A 7,138-nucleotide genomic window follows, 5' to 3' on the forward strand; every position below is an offset into this window, starting at 1 on the left:
TAACAATGCTTCAAAAACTCCAGCGACAACAGGCCCCAGTATCAACCAGTAAACATCACAACAGACACTTTAATGCCAGCGAGATGTCATGAGAGAGTTTGCATCTTACCGTGTTTAGAGGGCTTCCCAGGACTAGGAGGGATCTACTCAGGCAGCCAGTAACTTGGGAAGTGGGTTTTTAGTTTGTTCAGTGCATTTGAATGCAGGCTTCCTCTTCTTCTGTGAGGTTTTACAGAGGCTGGTATCCTCTTGTAAGTTTCATTACTGCCACCTGCTGGTCTAGTTTCCCACATCAGCGTCTGCTTTCTTCAGTTGTAAGAAGTCCTGTTCCTCCTGCGACCTCCACACTCCGGTGCACTTATTATTCTCATTTCTGACAGTCCTATTTTCTGTTACTGTCGCTGTGGCAGTACCTTTGCTGCATACACCCAGCCTCCTATACATACATGCTCTACAGGTTTCAGATTTTTGACACATTTCACAAAACCTAGTGAAATGTACTTTTTTTTCATTAGTGTCCCCTTAGTGTTACCAATACATGGTGCATAAGAGCTGTGTTAATGATTATCTCAGGTTGAACTATTTCAGGTATGTTTAACAAATTCAGAAAGAGGTCTTTCTTCCCTGTAAACAACGTGTACTTTCTTGTACATCAGTTAAACCATTTTCCACATGATACAAGACAGTAATGTATTATATGGCTGTATTAAGGACGCCCAAAACAAATGTATTGTTACTACTTCTCAGTTTCAGATTTTATTCTGTGTGAGCATTAGCAGAGCTTATCCACAGTGTGTTTCATCCCTTTTATCAGCATGAATGTAACTTCCAGGCCAATCCTTGACATACCAGAGATGCAAAATGAGGCAAAGGACATACCTAATTCATAATTTCTGGATTTGACAGAGTCATAATTTGTGCATTTGAACATGTCAGAGTTGAAGGTGCTTTGACCTCACTGAAGTGAGACATGATGGCCCGCAGGCCCCCAAGGCCTGTGAATGTGGCCGTGGCTGGAGCAGACCACACCACATGATACCCATGCTCATTACCTCAGCTTTGTAGGTGGCTGAGTGTCTGTGTCTGTGCTGGAGTCGTTGTCAGCGTCGCTGTTTGAATACATGTGGTTGTGTTCTGGAGGCTCGTGATGTTTTTTTTTTCTCTCTATTACGCATATATCCTCTGAAGAGTAATGAAGTGTATAACCCATCATGTTTGGGGATATAATATTACTATAATAATTTGTATATGTAAATCACACAAAAGAGTATCACCTACATACACAAGCAGCACACACATAACTACCTCATGTAAAAATACAACACTTTTTTTTATAAACTAGCCTATATAGAAAACCCTGTATCAGTACGAATAGCCTTTAATTTATCTATGACTCAACACTTAAAGGTAACCGTATTACATTGTGAACTGTTGAAAAAGTCACTAGAGGGCACCAGAGTACATGACATCAGGTATAAAAACCCACCCACACATACTCTATGTCCCTCACTTAAATGACTCTCCAACATGTCAAGATGAACTAGATCCAGATGTGTCAGAATTAATAGACTCTCCCTTATACCAAAATGTGATGTTGCAGTAGAGCAGTTTTGAGCAGTCCCGATCAGACTGACTAAATTTTGTTTTTTCCTAAAATTTATATCTTTGCCACTCTATATTTCTGTAAATATTTCCACGAAAAATTCCATAATTCTCTAAACTCTCCCGGCTAAAGTCTACACCAAGATCTTTGGGGGGAGGAGGACGACGATGGTGGAGGTAGCTCAGGGAAGCAGGGCGGTGGGGCAGTTGAGGGAGGCGGGGGGGGCGGTTTGATCAGGAAGTTGGAATGTGGGTCCCTGTGTGTGATGTGATTGTTAGCAGAAACGTGTCAGCCCCAAGCCCACCGCCACCACCACCACCACCCCTGAGCCCACAGCCCTGCTCAGGTTGTAAAAGTAGAGCACTGTACGCGAATATGTGTGTGTATCTGCGTACACACGATATACCTCTTAAGTCCTGCATCGCCATGGAGGCCCAGATACCTTATCGTTGCCTTTTCTAGTGGAACAAGGGTAAACTCACTCACGAGGTCGAGGGTGAGGGTTGGGAGCTGATGGGAGGGGAGGGGGAGGTGGGTAAAAAGGCAGCCAAAGACTCTGGGTGGAGGGCAGACCACAGGCCCATGTGTGGCCATGGAGGGAGAAACCATACTGGATTAGGAGGGAGTTTACAACTCTCCATCTTTATATAGAGAAACTGAAAGACAGAGGAGGATGGTGGTGGCTGAGTGGGAGTGTGCACGCTGCTCACCAACAAATGAGGCATCAGCCGGAATACATCACTTTCCAGTCATTATAATGACCTAACCTGCAGGCTTCTAATGTCTTTCTTTCTCATTTCTTTTACACAGCTTTTTTCTTCCCCTCCCGTCTTTAGGTTTAAGCCATGTAATTCTGTCAGTTCCTATAAGCAGGGCAATAATTTCAAACACAAAGCATTATACAACATGTTATTTTATATACTCCTGCCTATTTGGCTGCATTTTAGATCAAGAGGTGGGACTTTAAAGGTGCAGTCCGCAGAAAAGATTTTAGCTTCTACTTCTCTATCATCTAGTAACATTTGTCTGCTCATTTGACAGTGGAATGTTTGCTGAATATACAAACAGCCGAGCGCAAAACATTCATAACAACTTTCTCCACACGAGGATGAGTCATAATATTCCTTTGTTTATGCTTTAGAAATTGGTCATAAAATCCACTCCATGCTTGCGTTATACCTGTCAAATCTGTGCAGCCCAAATGAAAACACACTGCAAGCAGTAAAAAAGTGCATCTTTGTGTGAAGAGCACAAGTGGGTATTTTAACATCGGATTCATATTATTTTATCAAATCGGGGTATTACTCTTTCAAAGTGCCACCTGGAAAAGATTTGGCCTAAAAAATTGCAGTGTCTGCAGCTTTTGTTTTCTTACTCCCCCTCTTTTCTCCTTTCCTCTTCTCTGGCTCTGTTCCTGAGAGCCAAACCGTGGATGGGTTTTCAGCCACAAACCTCACAGCTGGTATTTGGTGCAGAGCATCTGGGCAGGCTCCCCTCTCCCCTGACCCAGGAGTCCTGGCTGGACCGGTGGTTAGCCACACCAGCGCTTTCACCTGCCTGTCTGCTGAAGTCTCACCAGACTTTAAACGGCTCTAAACAAGCGGTAACATCAGACCACACACTCAATAGTCAGCCAGGACAGCCAGGAGGTAGGGAGCATGTATTTAACCTGTGTGTGTGTGTGTGTGTGTGTGTGTGTGTGTGTGTGTGTGTGTGTTTGTGTGTGTTTGTGTGTATATATGTGTTTTAGGCTGAACTTGCACAACAATTCCAGCACAAAATTCACAAGTAGTTGCTTACTGAAAGTCCTGCATTCATTTATTTTTTCTTCACCTTTTTTCACCTGATGCTTCAACCAAAAATATCACTCTAATTTCTGCCACCTTGTTATTTTCACCCGGATGAGTGGGATTTGTAGTTTTTCAAGAAGCACGCCACACACTGTGCTTAGTCACTGGCAATGTGATTATTTTTTAAGATATGATGTTAATGGGCTCTAGACACTGTTTATATTCCAGTGGTGTGATTTTAATGCTGCAGATTTACAGGCTGGCGGTCAGACCGTTTGGATGCCACTGGTCAGTGTTGCTTACTGTTGCTTACTGACTTCTGTGGTGGATGCATTGTTTGTCCTCGAGGCTACATTTAGACTTTATGTTTCAGAGTAAATACCTGTTAGCTGGTCACGCAACATGTTGAGATTTTTTTTTTTTCTCTCTCTTCTTTTTTTTTTATTAGAAGCGAGGACAGGTTTTATGAACTTTGCAGTTTACATAAACACCAGAGGCTCACTATGTTCTACCACAGAGAAGATGTGATTTAAAAATGTAGAGGAGGTGATCCACACATGCAGGTTTCCTCTGTGCTTCATGTTAATCCGCTGTGTTGTTTTGCTCCCCTTCATCACTCCTAATGATTTGGTCTTACTGAACTGAAGCTGCAATAGACTTTTGATACAGCTCAGCTGCTCTTTCTAAGATCCTACTGTAGAATCTCAAAGAATCCTGCAGGTTGTTAGATTGTTTTGTTTTTTGTTTTTTTATTTTTAATTTTTTTTTATTGCTGATTTTTTTAATCTTTTCAGTCACAGTAAATAAATATCAGAATCAATGAGGGAGCTGCCACCATGATATGATGCTGTGATTTTGTATTTTGTATGCATTCAGTTGAATCACGTCTGCTGTCATCTTCCATGTGACACACGGACTTCTGTGGCCTCATGGAGCAGATGTTTTGTTTTCATTTCATTTTCAGGTTCACTTTGCGGATTAATTAGGTGGCGCTCTAAGGTGGCGCTCTAAAGCAAATCTAATTATTACGTTGTTTGCATTTAAGTCTCAAATTGGCCTTCATCACGTGGTCTCAACCCGAGGCATTTTGCCAGACTGACCAAATGTAGGTACACTGAATCGTCCCGCAAGTGCAATACACTGGTGCGGAAACAACCGAAAATATAAGAAGCTGTTTGGTTTCCAATTCTAATTTTTGGCGTTTACTTTACCAAACTTATTCTATTCAAATGTTATCATATTATCTGTCATGATGCATTTTGTGTGTAAAAGTTTTAATATCGTTTCTTATCAGGCTGACAGTGAACTGCTGCATCATTTGAACTTCAGTGCGATTTATTTTAGACCACTTATGTAATAAAGTATGCATTGTTCAGTTTTTATTATTATTCTTATTATTATTGTTGTTATTATTTAATTGCTTGAAGGTGTAAATCAGTGGGCTACATCTATAATAAAGTAGGCTATGCCGTCTATTCACATTAGAAAATATTTCACAGGCTATTTATTGTGGTATCAAATAATGATGTAAGTTGGCATCTTTACTCATGTATGGTCAAAAATCCTCAACCGTCCCTGAGGTTTTTAACGAAAACGTTTCGGTGTTAATGCCGTTTATTTGTTGTGAGTCCTGAACTATCTCAGAAGTCGCTCCGTTGTTTGTTTTTGGTCTCAGAAGATGACTGAATTCAGCCGTTTTTACGTTTTGCTCTGATGTAACCTTCGTCCCATATCTCGTTGGTAACGCATCTCCTGTTGGAGGCTGCGAGTTCATTATGGGAATAAATATTGCGGCCACTGCGACTGTTCTTTTTCCCTTTACTTGCTCATGAGGCCTCCGATTAATCTGCACTTGGTCTTTTCCTCTTTAATGACCGAGGCTCATTATTGGAGTCTTTTCACAGCTCCTCCAGGAAAGCCAGTCAGCGGGGTTTGTTTTCCGATTTTGCACTTTACCTTTTCATTTGTTTTCCGTCGACATGAAACTCTACTTGTGCAGACAAATAAGCTCTCTCCCTCTCTCTGTGCCTCTCTCTCTCTCTCTCTCTCTCTCTCTCTGTTCTAAATGACTTTTCAAACCAGTTAGTAGCTAAATGGCAACAAATAAAACCCTAGAAGGTGTTTGCAGGATGGAGTCATATCGATGTACGGCTGATATAAACTTTATACTAAAACTGATTTGTGGAATTCAGTTTGGATGAACCTCGTTACCCACCGAGTCACTGACTTCTTAGAGGAAGGTTTCAACTTTATTAGACTGACCTTTACATTATGTTGACTTTGCAGCGCCATACCGACTTCTCAGTTTAATGATTTCATTTCTGTCCAGACATTTTTAATGTGTATGCAAACTCGAGTTGTGACCGTTTTTTTTTTCTTCATTTTTTGTCCTTTGTGCATTTTCTCCTTTGCTTTATCTGTATTCATCAATATTTCATTTTACTGAACACTTATCTTCAACTTGGCTGTTATCGTGGCATAACGCTGTAAAACTAAGTGTAGCTCCGGTCAGTAATAATCGTACGTTTTCAAGGATCTTGGGCCAATTTTCAGGTCTAAATTCTGGTCATATTTGCACTGTGAAAAAAAACACATCGGGTCTGTGGCCTTGTCCAAGTTCTGCAGAGCCTACGTTACTTGTGTTGATACAGTAATGGAGAAGCATGCCACTGGGAAGTCTGTGTGTGTGTGTGTGTGTGTGTGAGTGAGAGAGAGAGAGAGAGAGAGAGAGAGAGAGAGAGAGAGAGAGAGAGAGAGAGAGAGAGAGACAGCAAATTGTTCAAAACTTCCAGACTACTGTCATAGCTGTCATAACTTTGTTTTTCTCCAGCTTCTTTTGTATGCCTACATCTATTTTTTGATGAGAGACAAGCAGTTCAACATGTAACAAACAGTAAAGCTTCAGAAAGAAGCATCAGAAAGAATTATCCAGATATCCTTTATTTTTTATTTTTTGTTATCATTTATTTATTTATTTATTTTTGAACCGAGAGTGACAATAACAATTTGTAGTCAAAGTATATTGTGCCTACTTTTCCAGGAGAAGGTTTCTGGACAAATGCTATGACATATCTAGAGGTTACATCCTCAGTTTGCTAAGACATTTTATCGTGAGACACTGGATAATTAATTCTGATATTTTTATTTTACTAAAATTACTTTAACACTTGGAATAATCTATAATATCAGCTGCTATAGCCAACTCTTAGTCCCTGTTTTCAACACCATATTTACACTACCCGTCCATCATTACTCTCGGTTTCAGTCCAGATAAATAATAACTTTACATTCTATGAAATACGGTGTAAATACTGACTCTCTGGGCTCCTGCACAGTGTGATAACGGCCTAAACTGCAAATGAGACATTTTTGGTGCGCACACTGAAAAAAATGACAACTTTGGCAAATCGCGTGATGTCCCGTCGCTGCTGTCTTTCACTGGCAGTAAATATTCTGCTCAGGCTGATGTGTTGAGTCTATTGTTTCAATATTTTTTGCTTGTTTCGGGAGGAACAGGAGGAACGCGCAGCTATTCTCGGTCCACTGAGTTACACTTCAGGAAATACATTGACACAAAAGAGGGAAAGGTGGCCAAATGTGTCCAACCAGCGCAGCGTCAGGGCTGATTATCTGCTCTGTATCTGTATGGATAATGAAAAGGTGGTTATTTTTTGCAGTGCATGGATTAGTAGCCTATGTCTTTGCCCTGACTTGATAAGGTCAGATGCATCAGTGTCTGTAGTGG

The sequence above is a fragment of the Trachinotus anak genome, unplaced genomic scaffold, assembly GCF_046630095.1.
Source record: "Trachinotus anak isolate AG129_WGS33_773 ecotype Australia unplaced genomic scaffold, CSIRO_AGI_Tana_v1 ptg000028l, whole genome shotgun sequence".
Taxonomy (NCBI): domain Eukaryota; kingdom Metazoa; phylum Chordata; class Actinopteri; order Carangiformes; family Carangidae; genus Trachinotus; species Trachinotus anak.